The sequence below is a fragment of the Euphorbia lathyris genome, chromosome 7, assembly GCF_963576675.1.
Source record: "Euphorbia lathyris chromosome 7, ddEupLath1.1, whole genome shotgun sequence".
In the NCBI taxonomy this organism is placed as follows: Eukaryota; Viridiplantae; Streptophyta; class Magnoliopsida; order Malpighiales; family Euphorbiaceae; genus Euphorbia; species Euphorbia lathyris.
Window position 1 is genome coordinate 25,868,762 of NC_088916.1, and position 18,859 is coordinate 25,887,620.

The following is an 18,859-nucleotide window of genomic DNA, read 5'->3' on the forward strand; positions in this document are numbered from 1 at the left end:
GCACTTACTCGAGATCATGTTGAATTTGCATTTTCATCCGGGTTTTTCCTCCTAAAATATGGTTAGGCAATATTAAAAATGAACCCGGAGGGGGGTTGTAATGTGGGTGGCTTCTTTAGTGGTTAGTTTAAAGAAACTCGAGTTCGAAAATACCGTTTTGTGTTTGCACCGTGTTTTTGTTTATTTCGACCTTGGCGATTTTTATAAAATATACTTCAAAATTGCTCGGGTGGAGCTTGAGAATGCCTTTTTGTTTTGATAGAGGCACAAAAACAATATTTTGAAGGCTTATGGTGCTCGTTTGTTAAGGTCGTGACTTTTTCCGAGTGATTTAGGTGCAAATTGGTTTTGTCGGTATTCGAACAAGAGGAAAAATGGTTAAATGTTAAAAAGGTATTAAAAAAAGTTGGTTAATAGGCTCGAAGGGGTTTCCTAATGTTCAATGAAAACGAGAAAAATAAGTTAAGGAAAATTAGCCTACTTGGGTTCGGTTTATCATCTATTGCCTTTTTACCAAAAATAAGTGTACTTAAGCGGTATTGGATGCAAATTCAATGAGTCGAGTGAAGTCAAAGCTCTCGAAAAATTGTGAAAGAATTGGAGTTCTCGTACGAACTCCTTTAGGCTCAAAAATACCTCACAAAGATTCGGGTTCAAATTGTGTACTATCAAGTCTTCGTTAAATTCTCAACTATCCCGTTTTTATTGCCTTTTTAAAGTTTATTATGGAGATATCATTTGGGTTAAGCCTCAATGCCTTAGTTTAGTACTAACCTAAGTTTTGCACAAATTCCCTAACTTTAAGATCAAGACTAAAATCTCTTAATTGAATCATTCCTTTATGTTCCGACGCTTTTATTTTTGATGACAAATAACGGAACTTTAGTTAATTTCCGAAGGAGGGATAGCGTATCGGAAAAATTTTAAAGAGTAAATAAATTAGTTTAATTATTTTGTTGTTATTAAATTTTTATTTTTGTTTTTAGTTGTGCAAACCAAACTAAAAGTGCGGGATTGCACGGCCCTCCGCGTTATTTAAAATGACGCCTATTCCAAGGGCGTCGCAAAAAGAGGTTAAAACAAAAACAAAAATAAAGTAAGGAAAGGAAAAGAAGACCCTTAGTGGTCAGGGGCCCTACGCGAGGCATGCCCAGGGGGGCGCCCCGCGTAGGGCGGCGTTTTTATTGCATTTGGGTTCAGAGACTCAAATACGCGGGGTGCATGAACAGGGCGCCCCGCGTGTTTGAGTTTCTGGACTTTGGGAGCCACGGAAAGGAACTCATACGCGGGGCGTAATAGGGGGTATGCCCTGCGTGAAAGGTGTCCCTTGCATAATTTTGGATCAGAGGCACAAAGACACGGGGCGTGCATAAGGAGACGCCCCGCGTATTATGTCGGATTGGGATTTGGTTTTCCGTGGGATTAAAGCGAAACGAAGAAAACAAGAAAAAATGAATGGATATATACAGGGTTTGAGAGCATCAAACCAGCGCTACATTTATAGTCGGAGTAGCTCGACTTTCCTTGGTGATGCGCAAGCTCACGGTGGGGCGAGGAGTGTGGTTTCGCCTTGTTGTGGAAAAACGCCGCCGCGGTATATCTTTAGACGGTGGCCATTGACCCGGAGGGTTGCATTGTCGGGACCTTGGATCTCAATTGCTCCGGAGGAGTGAACATTAATTACGGTGTATGGTCCTGACCACCGACTTTTTAATTTTCCGGGGAATAACCGGAGGCGAGAATTGTAGAGGAGAACTTGATCCCCCTTGGTGAACTCCCGAACCTGAATGTGCTTGTCGTGCCACCGTTTTGTACGTTCTTTGTAAAGTTTGGCATTTTCGTACGACCCTAAGCGAAGTTCATCAAGAGTGTTGAGTTGGAGGAGGCGGTGTTCTCCTGTAGCCTGCACGTCAAAATTTAAAAATTTCAGCGCCTAATATGCTTTATGTTCTAATTCTACGGGCAAATGGAATGATTTTCCAAAAACTAGACGATAAGGGGACATCCCGATGGGCGTCTTAAACGCCGTGCGGTAAGCCCAAAGAGCATCATCGAGCTTCAAGCTCCAGTCTTTCCTAGAGGAGTTAACCGTTTTTTCTAAAATGCGTTTTAACTCTCGGTTAGAAACCTCAACTTGCCCACTAGTTTGCGGGTGGTAGGGTGTAGAGACTCGGTGTGCAACCCCATACTTAAGTAAGAGTTGATCGAATTGGCGGTTGCAAAAGTGGGAACCCCCATCGCTAATGATAGTTCGAGGGGTCCCGAACCGAGTAAAAATGTTTTTCTTTATAAATTTCCCTACCGCCTTAGAGTCGTTTGAAGGTAAGGCAACGACCTCTACCCATTTGGAGACATAGTCAACCGCTACAAGAATGTAAGCGTTGTTATGCGACTTAGGGAAAGGTCCCATGAAGTCTATCCCCCACACGTCAAAAAGTTCGCAGACTAAGATTCCTTGTTGGAGCATTTCATGTTTTCGGGAAATGTTTTCGCTCCTTTGACAAGCGTCACATCATTTGACGAAGTCTTGGGAATCTTTGGACAAAGTAGGCCAATAAAACCCATATTGTAAGACTTTTGCCATAGTCCGACTAGGGCCAAAGTGGCCCCCCGGCTCTTGGGTATTACACATATGTAGCACATGATTAACCTCTTCTTCCGGTATACACCTACGAATAATGTTATCGGCACAAGATTTGAACATATAGGGTTCTTCCCAAAAATAGTGCTTAGCATCGTGAAAGAATTTCTTACGCTGCTCATATGTAAGGTGCGGGGGAAGAATATTACCGGCTTTATAGTTTGCCATATCGGCATACCAAGGTAAAGATGTTACCGCGTAGAGTGTTTCGTCGGGAAAGGTCTCCTTAATTTCAATAGCTTCCGGAGATTCGCCTTGCTCGCCTTGTAAGCGAGAGAGATGATCGGCCACAACATTCTCCACTCCTTTTTTATCTTTGATCTCGATGTTGAATTCTTGTAGGAGTAGGATCCACCGTATCAAGCGTGGTTTGCCGTCCTGCTTAGTCATCAAGTACTTGAGAGCTCCGTGGTCAGTGTATACGAGAATTTTGGATAACACAAGATATGACCTAAATTTATCGAAAGCAAAAACAACGGCAAACATCTCTTTTTCCGTGATGGAATAGTTTTGTTGGGCCTCATTGAGCATTTTGCTCGCATAATAGATAGGGCGAAAGAGTTTATCCACCCGTTGGCCCAAACAAGCACCTACAGCCAAATCACTCGCATCACACATGAGTTCAAAGGGGAGGTTCCAATCGGGTTTTACCATGATAGGTGCATTAACTAGTTTTTCCTTTACCGTATTAAATGCAAGTAAACATTCGGGGGAAAAACTAAATTCCGCATCCTTTGCAAGGAGTTGGGTCAAGGGGGTTGCTATCTTAGAGAAATCCTTGATGAATCGTCTATAGAACCCCGCATGACCCAAGAAACTCCGAATTCCCTTAACGTTGATTAGTGGAGGTAGTTTTTCAATTACCTCGATCTTGGCCGGATCGACCTCGAGTTAATTGAGCTCTCTCAAGAGGAGGCCGCAAGTTATGTAGGCTGTCTCAACTGTGAGAAACCGGAAATTGTAAGTTTACAAGGTGCAAGCATGGAGGAACATGATTTTCTGTAGATTTCCCATGATACGCCTTGCGTATGGTGGAGTGTGCCCCGCGTATTGACCCATTCCGTCAGAAATCTCCTGCATGTGGACCAATTTCAGATCTTGTTGTCTCAACCACGCCCCGCGTAAACTGGGGTACGCTCCGCGTGGTTGAGCTTCTGAGATTTAATGGTCTGAAATGAGTCTTTTACGCCTCGCGTGGCCTGGCAGACGCCTCGCGTATATGAGTCCCTGGAGTTTTAGATTGAAGAACTTCCCATATACGCCCCGCGTGTAGGTTGGGACGCCCCGCGTGACAGTAGTTGACTTGGAAGACCATGCAGTCTGACATTTATGATTGAGCTTATCATTGCTCATACGCCCCGCGTGTAAGGTAGGATGCCCCGCGTGTCAGTGGGTAGATCCCACGTGGTGCCTGCGGATTGAGCAATCATTTCTAACTTGGTGTTCCACGCCCCGCGTGAAGGGTGATACGCCCCGCGTATGTCAGTGGATCTTTGCTCCTTACTCGTACCTGAAATACAATTCTCAAGAGCCGAGTTAGCTTGACGTTTTATTTTCTAAATTAATCAAAAATAAGGAAAATTAACCGAAAGTACGGAATTTATTTTTATTTCATTATTTTATTAAAACATTCTATTTTTGCAATTAAACTTATTTATTTAATCCAAAATTAAACCGTAAATCACGCTAAAAGATAGGGACGAAACGCCCTTATCAGTAATTTAAGAGGGAGGACATGTATGAGCTGAAATTTATAGGAGGAATATTAAGTTGGATTAACTGATTTATTTAGATAATTATAATTAGATTATATTTATGGTTAAATCAATTAAAGGATAATATTAATTAGATAGTATAATGTGATTATATCTCTAAATTATTATCCTAACTTAATTAAGTATTCTAATGGGATTAGAATTATATTTATTAATTATATTTGTATTAGATAGATAATATTAATAAATCATTTATTTATCTAATTAGAAAACTTAATGGGATTAAAAATCTAATTATCTAAACCTAATGAGATTTGGGTTAGGAAAATCAAAACACTATAAATAACCCCCTACCCTTTATATTTCGGCCAAGCCAAATTAAGAGAAGAAAAATTCTTCCCATCCCCCACTCGATAAATTACTTTTCTCGTTCCATTCGTTTTTTAGTTCGTGTGTATACCTTTAGAGGCAATCTACACTTGGTTGCTTTAATTAGTTGGTTACTAACATTTTAGTTTTGTTTTTGTTTGTGTTCGTGATTAACAATTGATATCCTTATGGCCACTTCGTTTGCAACTGTAGATAGTTCGTCAATAAAGGTACACATGTTTAATCCTTCTTTATATGAAATAACGATTAACGGGTCTTGGAAAAGGGAAATAGATAAAATAGATAAAACTTTATAATTATGTTGCGCCTAAACCTGTCTATTTTCCTTCAGAAACACCATCACAACCAAAGCACACACTAGTCTTTAGTTCGTTATCATTTCCACGATAACAATAGATCAGGGATATCTAGATTAATATCTTATTACCTCATTATCTCACTTGCTCAGGTCATTAACCTGTCAAACGTGAGAAAATTAGTAATCAAGGATACTCTGTTAAGTTAGTTCACACAACTAAATTAATAGAACATATTATTGCCTTACAATTAAGGGCAATGTCTATATATAATGTCTCGGGACTTAGGCATACTCCAACACTAATATGCAGGATGATAGTTATGTCATCTATGGATTAAATTTATATATATATATATATATATATATATATATATATATATATATATATATATGTGTGTGTGTGTGTGTTATTATTAGGAATACTAGTTCTTATCACTTTTATTACCAATTTAATTATAAAAGAAAATGAGATGAATGAACAATTATATAAAATTGATATTAGACACATATTAAATATGAAAAGTAAGTAATATTAAAGTGGACACCCATATTACTGAAATATGTGTAAATGAAGAATTTTCAATCTTAACCAATTAGAGTAATTATTATGCTTTAGATGGAATTATTGAATAAATTAATAGGTTGGTACTTCAAGTGGGTTCTATATGCATTTTGAACATATATTAGACTTTATATCTTTTTATAAACTTGAATTGATTATATAAGATATATTTAATGTTTATAGGGGAGAAAGTGACGCTTCAACAGTAACCCCAACATATATTGTTTTTTTTTCTTAAAAAGACAATAACCCCAACATTTTGATTAGCTTATTAAACACGAGGTAAGCGTATGTATAATTATTTATGTGAAAAATAATTGTTTGAATTGAGTGATTTCAACTTTTGAGTACATATATTGTGCAATGTTTAGATGACATGAATGTGATGGATATGTTATTGAGACTATTGTCATGTGATTAGACAATAATAGATTGAAGTTGGTAAAATTAGATTCATGATGAGAATTAGATGTTTATGAATTGTGAATTGGGTCGGAATATGTTTGAGTAAGAATAAATTAAGAGCATATCCAAGAGACACTCTCTAAAAATAATATAAATAATTGATTCTTAGTGATTTAAGAGTGACTAATATATATTATCTCCTTAATAATAAACTATTAATAAAAAAATTAAAATAAGGAGGCACTAAGCGTGTAGAGAGGCTCACTATTAATAAAGATGATGAAGAGGCTCTTACTGATTTGAGGAGTCACTAAGAGGTCGTTGGAGCTGATTTTGAACTCTCACTCCTCAAATTTTAACTTAAGAGCCAATCTAAGAGTTTGTTGGAGATGTACTAAATAGTTAGCTTGAGTGGATATGTACAATGATCTGGAGGTTGTTGGTATTGTGATTACATGCACTTACCTTGGAAGAGTAGACTATAAGGTGTTATTTAGTTCCAATTTCTCTTCTGTTGTGTCTTGCGAGAGTAGACAACAACAATACTCTTAAAATGAGAATTACACTATGAGTTTTAAGGTTACATGTCTTCCAAGAGTAGAAATAGTGTATACTTATTTTTTGTTGAATTGCTTAACCATCATACCAGTGGACATATTTCATTTAAGTTTAGACGGACCCTTAAAAATGAAAATAGTGAACTTTGAAGTTATTGAACTGTTTGCAGTACACTGAGTCATGTATTGGATATTATACATATTTGATGCACTCAATTTCAATCAATTAATATCTAATTTTTTTTATCTTAGTTTGTGGTTAAAAAAGTAAAAAGAACCTAAATTAATTTCATTTTATTTATCATAAAGGGAGAAAATGTGAGAAATTTGAAAAGCTGATGTGCAAAGGTTGTCCTTTTCTGTTTTTCCTACTGTGTGGCAAGGGGATATGCTGAAGTGATGCCACGATATGGTAAATTGGTAATAGTTTAAGAATAATTTAGTTGTTTAGTAATTTTATTATTTATTGATGTTTCTTAGATGTGACACATGTCGTTTAGGGAAAATTTAACACTTTTGTGATGGGTATTTAACTTTCTTTAAGTTTGTGCACCTGTATATCGTCTCGTCGTAAATAATTTATCAAGTTGTTATTTTTTATTTTCATCTTCTTTTCTCTCCGTTTTTAGTTTCTTTTTTATGTTTATGAATTTTTAAGATAATTTTCCTAGTGTTATGGGGATGCGTGTGTAGTCCCATTGCATAGTGTTGGCCATGAATGACAGTAGCAACAATGTGTGAGGGTAAATATCTCCATTTAGGTAGTATTTCTTTTTGACCTATTTCGAATGTGTAATAGTTAAAGTTTTGGTGTATAAAAACCCTAACTATCTCGTTTTTAGATATAGAGATAAGATAAGTGAAGTTAATCTTAGAAAGAATTTCAAAGTGCATTTTAGAGTTATGAAAAGTTTATCAATATCTGTATGTTGGTTTATTTCATATGTAAGAGAATGCTGTAAAATTGTTTCTAGGAATTAATACCTTCACTTTCATTATATATTGCACAAGGATATGTACATTAGTATTTGTAGTTGATTTGTTAAGCTCATAGATAAGTTAAGGATGTTTTAAGGAATGAAATATAACCAAGCCCATATATTATTTGTTATGGGAATAATAAATAATTAAAGTTGGGTTGGAAGATCAACATTCGATAGTTTTTTTCTTCGTTTTGTGGAGAGTTTCTAGTAAGGTCAAATCATGTTATTGAAGGAATGTCATATGATTTTGCTTACTAAGAATTTATATAATGATTGGTATTTTAAGAATGTTGCAAAACATTATTTTAGAATGTTATTTTTTATTTTGTAGTATACATAAGGATATTTTTAGCATGTTTAGTATTTTAGAAATATGTTGGTTGTTTTGTGAAATTTGGGTGAAGAATTTGTCTGAGAAGAATTAATTTGTATCATGGTAAAACAAATACATATGAAGTCACTTGCTTTATATTTTTGTGAAAGGATAATTTTTTTCAATATAAGTGTGGTTCACCCATTAATTTTAAAATGTGTTGCATTTCCACAGAAATATAGCATCTTTTTTTTGTTGTTAGTTGCAAGTAGATTACCCGCCTAAAACTGTGATATTATGATATCAAATCTTCATTTTTAAGGAGTATTGACTATATGTATATAAACTAGAACATAGAAATGGAAGAATTAGAATGAGATTACTTTCTAAAGATTAGATTACATATCGATGAAATAAAGAAAAACAAAATCATAAAGATATATATAAATAGACATGAGAAAGTGGATGTATTGTGATTGTGATTATACTTGTTTATCAATCTCCGTGGCATCCGTTTGCTTTCTCACAACCTCTATTATATGGATTAGCAGGTGTCATCTTTTGACATGGTCCGTCATGACCCATTCCTTTACAATTGGGATCATCTGCAGTAAGCGCTCCATTACCAATCTGAGTTGATTCAATCTTCTCTACAAATTGTATGCTAATTATCGCTAGCATCAATAAACATGAGATTATTAATCTTTTGGACTCAGCCATTTGGAGTTTATTTCTAAGACACACAAACTACCACCTGCCAAATTATTATTTTTAAATGTATTCTACCTAGGAATTGAAGCTCTGATTTCTAACTTTTTCCTTACATGTACTTATACTTTTCATCATTCAACTATAATTAGAATTTATCCTTTTCTTTAGCGAGTCCGCATGTTATTCATGGAGTTAGAAATTTTATTTATGTTCATTTGTTGACTTCTTCTTATTCTTTAACTTATATTATATACATGCTAAATTCGACAAACTATTTTTTATATACCATATTAATTTTTCTTTTTACTAAAAATCAGGGGCGGATGTAGGGGGTCAAAGGGGCATTTGCCTCCCCCCTTTCATCCTAAAAAAAAATTCAGTCCAAAACGACGTCGTTTTGCCTTGTGGGTTTTTAATATAAAAAGAAGGGTTAAGGTACAAAAATACCCCTAACATTTTGGGTTGGGAGCAATTTTACCCCTAATGTTGGAAGCCAAGAGTAATTTTACCGCTAACATTGATAAATTGGGTCAATTTGAGAAATAATTCATCAAACTATCTTTTCGGTCATGAATCTTGTTATCTACACTTCACACATACGTTATTTTATCAGTAACAAATCACAAACACATGTTGGGATGTGAAAAAAAATAAGAAAAAAAATATTAAAAATATACTGTCTTTTGTACGAATTAGACAAAAAAAATTCAAAAAATTCACTGAATTTATAAATATTAATCTCCAATTTTATTATTAAATTACAAAAAACATTATATCCTTTTTTTAGAACAAATTGATATGAAATTGGTGCAAAAAAAAATGACTGTATTTTATAATAGTGTCTGAAATTGATCCAATTTATCAACGTTATGGGTAAAATTGCTATTGGCTACAAACATTAGGGGTAAAATTGCACCATTTTAGACGTTAGGGGTAAAATTACTTCTGACCCAAAATATTCAGGTTATTTTTGCACCTTAACCCTAAAAAAAAGCAGTATAGGTAGAGGCAGCAGATCGTTTTCAACCTATGACTGATCGTAGATGTCAATTGCCACCTCGTAATCGTCAATCTACTTAGCATTAGAAGTTTTTTTTATTATTATTTTAAGACATTTTGTATCGAATAGCAATTATATACTAAAGTATATTTTTTTTTCAATTAATGATATTTTGTCTAAAAAAAATTTACATAGAGTTCCCCCCCCCCCCCCCCCTCCCTCAAATCCTGGATCCGCCACTACTAAAAATTATTATGAATATAGCTACATTACACATATGAAACCAAAGACAAAAAGTATCATGAAACCCCTAGTTGAAGGAATTTTTTTATAACGGATTAAAAGGCGTAAAAGTAATTTAATCAAAGCAAACCATTTTCATCAAGGGAAAACACATTGATTAAGTTAGGGAATATAATAACCTTTCACCAAGGAAGGAGAGTCGTTCCCCTTGTATGAGATTAAGAATCATAAATGGTAGCTCATGTGCACCACATATACAGAGATGTCTTAATATAATACCATGTGTCTTACCATTCTAAAAAAGAGAACTCGAACAAGGACGAACGAAACCCGAGGGGTGAGGGGGTGGCTCGACTAAGGTAGAATAGTGAAGTTTTTTAATTTTATTTGTACATGAAGAAAATAATAATGGTTGGATTAATTAGTTGAAGTCCCAAACTGCAACTATTTATATTATTATTTCCTTGTTTAAGGGTCTAAATTATCTTAACCACTTCTACTAATCTAGGATCAATGAACAATTTATTCGGTTTTGTAATATTTTATCAAATACTTTCGGTACCGCTAGTTTTTCCCTCCTATTTATAGACGTAGTGGGGGGAAACAATAGGGACCTCTTTTTTTGAGAGAACGAAAGATAGAAGTTTTGGTAGAGAGAAAAGCTCTCTAAGAAGAAGATGACTCCATTGATGGAGTCTTATAGATACAATGCACACTGCTCACTCGGTAGTATGAGTGAGTAGTCATTTTGAACCGGTTCGGCCAGTTAGGGCCTGTTATGTAAGTCTTTTATTGTCTTATTTATGAATGAATGTTGATACATTATGATGTGTTTGATAAAGCTTTCACTCTATTGCTTATGCATGTATGTTAGTGTTAGATGCATGATAGGGAACTGCTTGCATCTTCACGGAACTCTTTATCGAATGTCCAACCCCGAAGCAGGAATGTTAGGAGGTTGTATCAAGGGTTTTCTTTATTGAAATGCTGTTTCGATCGTAATGCAAGAAAGAACCAACCTTAGGGACGCTTACGGTTGTAGTAAGTCTTAGAATCTTAAGAACACACGAGAGTTGACTTAAGTGAGCATTAAAACAGAAACCTTGACTTCACTTTACTTTATTCATGAATAAATAGGATGTTTAGAGACTGAAAGTAACATGCTCCACTGTGCCTAGCCTGTTCTACCCTTTTATCATTATCAAAACTCATTTTATTACACTGAATCTCTTAATTAGTATTGCTGTTACCACATCACAATATATCTCAACTAAAGGAAATCACACACCCCAAACACCTTGTTCTGCAAGGGTTTTCTAGTAAAATTTGGTCATCAATCCCTGTGGAGACGATACTCTACGTTTCATTTTATTACTTGTATCTAGTGCACTTGCTAGAGTCTGTTCAGAGGACAACAAGTTTTTGGTGCCGTTACCGGAGATTGAAAGCAACAAAGTTTATCTGAACATTTCTGTGAAACAAGGTGTTTTTAATCTGTTTGTTACGTAGTATAGCCAGGAGCAGTATTTCTTACTGTCTATGCACAGAGCTGGACCACCGGTTTTTCCTATCGATCTTGAGTTAGAAAGAATGTGTAGACGAAACCAAGCGGGAGCTCGACGAGCAATACAAAGAGAGCGACAAATAGAAAGAAGGATGGCTGGAAGAGTGCCACCAGAACAACCAGTTCAACCACCTCCTGAAGAAGAAGGAAAGAACTATAATCCACCAGTCATGAGAATCAGAGATTACTCCAGACCTACCACGGAAGGACACTCATCATGTATTGTGTTGCCTAACGAAGGAAACAACATGTATGAAGTGAAAGCATCTATGATACAAATGTTGCAAGCAGTAGTGCAATTCAATGGATACCAGTCGGAAGATCCAAACGGGCATATCCAGGAGTTCATTACATTGTGCAACACTTTCCGATCAAATCGAGGAGTCTCAGATGACGTGATAAGGTTGAAGTTGTTTCCTTTTTCTCTCAAAGATAAAGCAAAGAACTGGCTAAAGAAATTACAGCCAGGAACCATTGCCACTTGGGAAGAAATGGCCAGTTCTTTTCTAATGAAATACTTTCCACCTAGACAAGCCATCAAACTCAGAAATGAGGTGTCCCGTTTCGTGCAAGAAGAAGATGAATCTTTGGCCGAGGCATGGGAAAGGTACAAAGAGCTGTTAAGGAGGGTACCAAATCATGGCATCCCCATGTGGAAGCAAGTACAGAATTTTTACAATGGAGTCACCAACATTTCTAAAATCCAGATTGAATCCATTGCGAATGGTAACCCGGAGGATCTTGAACCGCAAGCCTTGTACGACCTGATTGAAAAAGTGGTGAGCACAAGTTATAATTGGCATTCAGCCAGGAGTGAAGGAAAAAAGATAGCGTACGGTGACATGGTTTCAAAGTTAACAACCCAAGTGGAACAGCTTGCCAGGCAGATCAGCAAGATCAACGTCTCATCTATTCATAGTGAACCCCTATTTAATGATGTTTGTGATTTTTGTGGAGGGCCTCACTTCAACATCAACTGTCCTGGAGTCAAGCAAGGGAAAAGTGAGTAGGAACAATGTGATTATGCTGGATATAATCAACGAAACCCACCAAACCCATACTCCAATACATACAACCCAGCCACAAGAAATCATCCGAACTTCGGATGGACTGGACAGCCAAACCAGCAGAAGCAACCTAGATACCAGTAGCAGCAAGGAGGACATTACCAGAGGCAGCCTCAACAGCACTACAAACAGCCTGTTCCACCCAAGGAGGATGTTGAACATGACATGGAGACCATGATGATGCAATTTATGAAGCAGACACAGGCTTCAATCAAAAATTTGGAGACATAAGTTCATCAACTGGCCGCTTCATCATCGAAAGGAAAAGGGATAATGCCGAGTAATACCGAACCAAACCCGAAAGGAGATGTCATGGCTATTACCTTGCGATCTGGTAAGGAAACTCATCCTCCTTTGTTGACTGATAAAAGTGCTAAGTGTGCAGGTACCTCGCAAAATGCTGAAGAAAAGAAGGAACAAGTTGTTCCTAGCTAAGAAGAGCCAGCCGGTGAAGAATTGACCGCTGATCGAGACCAGGAGGAACAAGGGAAGAGGTACAAACCACCTCCTCCCTATGTGCCACATGTACCTTATCCGGCGAGACTGATAAACAAGAAGCTTGAAGAGCAAAATTCAAAAGTGCTAGACACCTTGAGGAAGTTGCATATCAAAATCCCCTTCGTGGAAGCACTTGCCCAGATGCCCACATATGCAAAATTCTTAAAAGATATCTTGTCCAATAAGAAGAAATTGGAAAATAACTCAATGATCCAACTGAACAGGGACTGCTCTTCAATACTCCAGAACAAGCAGCAGCTTTCGAAAAAGCTAAATGATCTAGGGAGTTTTTCGATTCCATGCTCAATTGGCAAGTTAAATATTGAAAATGCATTATGTGACCTAGGAGCAAGTATAAACCTAATGCCATATTCTGTGTATGCTAAGCTAGGGCTAGGAGAACCACAACCAACTAGAATGTCAATTCAGTTGGTCGATAGGTCTGTATGTTACCCTAGGGGAGTCGTGGAAGATGTGTTAGTCAAAGTAGGAAAATTCATATTACCTGTTGATTTCATCATAATGGACATAGACGAGGACTTGCATGTTTCTATTATCTTGGGTAGACCATTCTTAGCAATGGGTAAAGCATTGATTGATGTAGGAGAAGGATAATTATTTTTGCGAATTAATGGGGAGGAAATCATTTTCAAGATGAATGAGGCTATGAGACGAGGTAACACTAGTGATGACACATGTTATTTCTTAGATGATTTCCAAAGTCTTTCTACTTCACAGGAACAGGGACAAGACACTCTAGAGGCACTCTTGGGAGAAGAAGTGAATTTATGTGAAGGAACAGGCTGTTCCATTGAAACCAACGTTTCAACACTTCCTCCAGATCCCACTGTTCTTACTCATCAGGAACCACCTGAAATACCCACTGTGCCATTGTCTAAACCTCAACTAAAACCTTTGCCATCACACCTAGAGTATGCTTTTCTTGAACCACCATACGGAAGCCCGGTGATTATATCTTCAAAACTAACCCCTGATCAGAAAGCTCAACTCATGGAGGTATTGTGAAGAAACAAGGATTCTATTGCGTGGAAAATTGATGATATCAAGGGAATTAGTCCAGCAGTGTGTGTTCATAGAATTCTGATGGAAAAAGACCACAAGCCGTCTATCCAACCACAGCGCAGACTGAACCCCCACATGAAGGAGGTTGTGAGGAAAGAAGTGATCAAGCTGTTGGATGCAGGAATTATTTATCCCATATTTGACAGTGTCTGGACCAGCCATGTTCATGTAGTGCCAAAGAAAGTAGGTACCACGGTTGTCCTCAATGAAAAAATGAATTGGTTCCCACACGGACCATAACAGGTTGGCGAGTATGTGTGGACTACCGAAAGCTCAACGAGGCAACTTGGAAGGACCACTTCCCTTTATCCTTGATTGATCAGATGCTGGAACGATTGGCGGGTTATGTATTTTACTGTTTCCTTGACGGATATTCGGGGTACAATCAGATTGCCATCCATTGTGAAGATCAAGAGAAAACAACCTTTACCTGCCCCTACGGAACTTATGCTTACAGACACATGCCGTTTGGATTATGCAATGCCCCAGCTACATTTCAGAGATGCATGATGTCACTATTTCACGATATGGTGGAGCGAACTGTGGAAATATTCATGGATGATTTGTGCATTTATGGAAATTCATTTGAAAGATGTCTGAACAACCTGGAGGCTGTGCTAGTACGATGTAGGGAGACCAATTTAGTCCTAAATTGGGAGAAGTGCCATTTCATAGTTACTGGCGGCATTGTTCTTGGGCATCAAATCTCTGAAGGTGGAAGTGATAGAGAAACTCGCTGTTCCTACTAATGTCAAAGATGTGAGAAGTTTCCTTGGACACGCGGGGTTCTACCGGAGATTTATAAAGGATTTCTCAAAGATTGCTTTACCATTGTCAACATTGCTACATAAAGATGTAGACTTCTCCTTTGACACAAGCTGTGTAAAAGCATTCGAACTATTGAAAGGCAAGCTGATCAACTCACCCATACTGGCAGGACCAAATTGGGAACAACCATTTGAGATGATGTGTGATGCCAACGATACATGTGTAGGAGCTGTTCTTGGGCAAAGGATTCAGAAGAAGTTCCGGCCTATCTATTATGCAAGCAAAACATTAAATGAGGCTCAACAGAACTACACCACGACAGAAAAGGAGCTTCTTGCAGTGGTGTATGCTTTTGACAAATTCCGTCCATACTTGGTTTTGTCAAAAGTAGTTGTCTACACAGACCACGCTGCCTTACGCTACCTGTTCGCAAAGAAAGATGCAAAGCCGAGGCTGATACGGTGGCTACTCTTGCTCCAAGAATTTGACCTTGAGATCAAGGACAAGAAGGGGACAGAAAACGTAGTTGCTGATCATTTGTCCAAAATTTCTCATAAGAGCATCCAGGAACAACCAGAAATCATAGAGATTTTTCCAGATGAGCGTTTGTATTCTCTACAGCTTACTCCATGGTTTGCTGTCATTGCAAATTTCCTTGCTAGTTAAATTAAACCTCATAACCTATCGACTAACCAAAGGAAGAAGTTCTATGCGGAAATCAAATATTATTTTTGGGAGGAACCATATCTTTTCAGGTTGTGCGCAGATCAGATCATACGTAGATGCATCACCCAAGAGGAAGGACAGGCTGTGTTGAGCCATTGTCACGATCGAGAAGCGGGTGGGCATCATAGCGCAAGCAGAACAGCAGCAAAAGTGCTCCATGTTGAAATACCTTTCCACATTATTTTGATTTGACAAAATTGTTTAAATATAAATTATAACACATATCCTAAACACACTAAGTTTAAATGCTTTGATTTATTCTACTAATGTGTTTGTTCAATGTTGAGTATAAATGTTATAAGTCATAAGGATTGGAAGGCCCAAGCCCAATACGGAAACTAAGGCCCAAGTCAAACAACTCAGTACACTCGGCCCGCGTATGTCAAGACGCTGCCGTTTTTGTTCAAAACGCAACTCATCAATCGGAAGGATCTAGAAGACCTTCGGGAACAACTTCAAGATGAAGCTGCTGAGTAGTCTCGACAAAGCGTACAAGACAGCAGCTGGTAAAGGAAAACTTCCAGACAAAGTGTTTCCTCTTTTGGCAAAGTTCAGACGACACAGTATGCTGTCCAGTTGACTTTACCATAAAAGGAGAGACCATTTGCTGTGCTGACCAAGGACAGAAGATACACGATTATGATTGGCCGAGAGCTCTGTGCAAGTCAGGATGACAACGACATATAGCCATTTCCCTCCAACGGTTATTTCGAAATTCAAAATGACCGAATGACCAGACGTCTCTATAAATAGTGCCATCACAAGCTTCACAGCATACAGAACTTAATCAAGCCATTACGCTGACCAAATCTCTACAAGTTCTGCAAGCAAGAAGCAAAGCAAATTTCTTACACTACATTTTCATATTTGTGTAAAAGTCTAGAGTGATTGTAAATCGTCTAAAGTGTCTTAGCACATCTTTGTATTAGGACAAAAACACTTATCATTTTTAGAAATAGAAAGGAGAGGCTTAGTACTCGGTTTTAAGTACTCAGCGGAGAGATTAGGATTGAGTAGAAGTATAGAGGAAGGTACTCTTGTCATACTCAATTGCTGATATTGTAAAAGGTTTGAGGCTCTACCTTTAAAGAGCTCAGTAGAGGATTCGAAATCTCGGAAGTGTTCCGGGGACAGGACGTAGGCTTAGAAGAAGCCGAACCTGGATAAATCTGCTGAGTGAAGTATTTCTAAACCTTAACTCCTAATTTATATTGCTTGCTTTAAATAATCAAAACTGACCAAGTAAAGAGGTCAAGTTGAGTTGTGCGCGTTGAACGTCTGAGTTCAGGAATAGACTCCAAGTGCTATCTCCTGACTCAAGCTGAGGAACTGACCTAGTCACCTGTTGACTAAGCCAGTATCTTGCTGTTTACTCAGCGCCGCTGTTCAAACCTTTTTCTTTAGAAAAAGAAGTCTGCCTAAATTGCGAAAAAAGTTTAAATAGTTCCTAACCCCCCCCCCTTGGAACTATACTTGCAACACAACAAGGGACCAACAAGTGGTATCAGAGCCTAAAAGCTCACTTTAAAAGGTCTAACAACCTTGATCTGATCCCTACCATAGGCGAAAACAGCACTCGGTTTCTCCCTGGAAACCAAACAACTCAAATACTGCCTGAGGGTCTGTCCATTACTAGGCCTCCCCTATTCTTCGGGTCAAACTATACCTTCTGGAAGAATAGGATGAAAAACTTCATTCAGGCTACAAACATGAGTGCCTGGCTATCTATAGTCCAAAGGCCGTTTGTACCTGTTGAGGTTGTGGCTGGCCAAACAGTTATAAAAGATGAGGCCAAATGGACAGAGGATGATCTTAAGAAGCTTCAAAATCATGCTTCGGCTATCAATATGCTTCACTGTGCGCTCGATGCTGCAGAATATAACAAAATCTCAGGTTGTGAGTCGGCACAAGAGATCTGGAAGAAGCTGGAAGTCACCTACGAGGGAACAAACAAAGTAAAAGAATCCAAGGTGAATCAGCAGATAAGACTGTACGAGCTGTTCGAGATGAACAATGATGAGGGCATTTCAGACATGAACGCAAGGTTCACCAACATCATTAATGAGCTCAAGAGACTTGGGAAAATCTTCACTGAGGAAGAACAAGTCAAAAAGATACTCAGGAGTCTTCCAAAAGACTGGCAAGCAAAGAAGACAGCAGTTGAGGAAGCTCAGGGTTTAACCACCTACAAATATGACGAACTCATCGGTTCATTGCTGACCCATGAGATATCCATGAAAAACTTTGAGGTGAAGGAAAAATCTGATGACAAGAAGCAGAAGTCACTTGTCATGAAGGCTGACTCCACTGACGGGAGTTCAACTGATGATGAGGAGATGGCCATGTTCACAAGAAAGATGAAGAGGCTGTTCAGGAAGAACGACAAATATTCTAAAAAGCCTTACAAAAAGTTTGATAAGTATAAGGCTGACTCAAGCGACAGCAAATATAGAAAGGACAGCTCAACGCCCATTACATGCTTTGAGTGCCATCAAGCTGGCCATATTAAGTCAAACTGCCCCACGCTGAGGAAAGACAAGAAGAGTGGGAAGAAGGCAATGGTGGCTACTTGGAGTGACAGTGATGAATCTTCATCAACAGAAACTGAGGCCACCGAGTCAGCGAAGATATGCTTTATGGCTGACGAACTTGCTGAGCCATGCGTCTCTGAGCATGCTGACCCATCCATCGCATCAGATGATGAAGAGCAATCAAATGAGGTAATTTCTCTTCCCCAGCTCAGAAACGATATGGTTAATGCCCTGAGTGATCTCTATACACTTGTTAAGAAGTGTAATAAAAAGGTTAGAGCACTCAGCAGGCGCTGTGACGAAGTGGAAGAGGTCAAACTGAGTGACCTCAGATACCTTCTTCAGGACAACTCAACTCTGCATGATAACATAAAGATCATGCATGAGTATGTGTCTGAAGTCCAGACAGTTTCAAAGAAACTGAGGAAGGACGTCACAACCATCCAGAACCAACTAAAGGTTCCTAAGAAAAATAACATTCCTCTGAGAACTCAGTACCAAGGTACTCAGCAGAGATGGAATCCCCAACGAAAAGTCCAGTGTGACTTTTATGGGAAGTTAGGACACACTACTAAAGTGTGCTGGCACGCTCAGCACTGGGGTGCTGACAAGTCAGTAAAAAACCGTAAACAGAAGGTCAGTTGTGACTTCTGTGGAAAGAATGGCCATACTGTCCATGTATGTCGCCATAAAATAAAATATGATGCTATACCTGTTGCACCTAACAAGTCAGGACCCAAAAAGAATTGGGTACCTAAAAGTAACTAGTTACAATGCAGGTAAGCCTGAGATGTGTCGAGAAGT

At 38.1% G+C, this 18,859-nt stretch overlaps 1 non-coding gene across 1 annotated transcript; it reads right to left on the minus strand.

The window, feature by feature from the left end:
• Positions 1 to 11,921: 11,921 nt before the first annotated feature.
• On the minus strand, positions 11,922 to 12,028 carry LOC136201708 (small nucleolar RNA R71). The gene has a single exon (XR_010674050.1). It is a non-coding gene; the product is annotated as a small nucleolar RNA R71 (small nucleolar RNA).
• Positions 12,029 to 18,859: the final 6,831 nt, after the last annotated feature.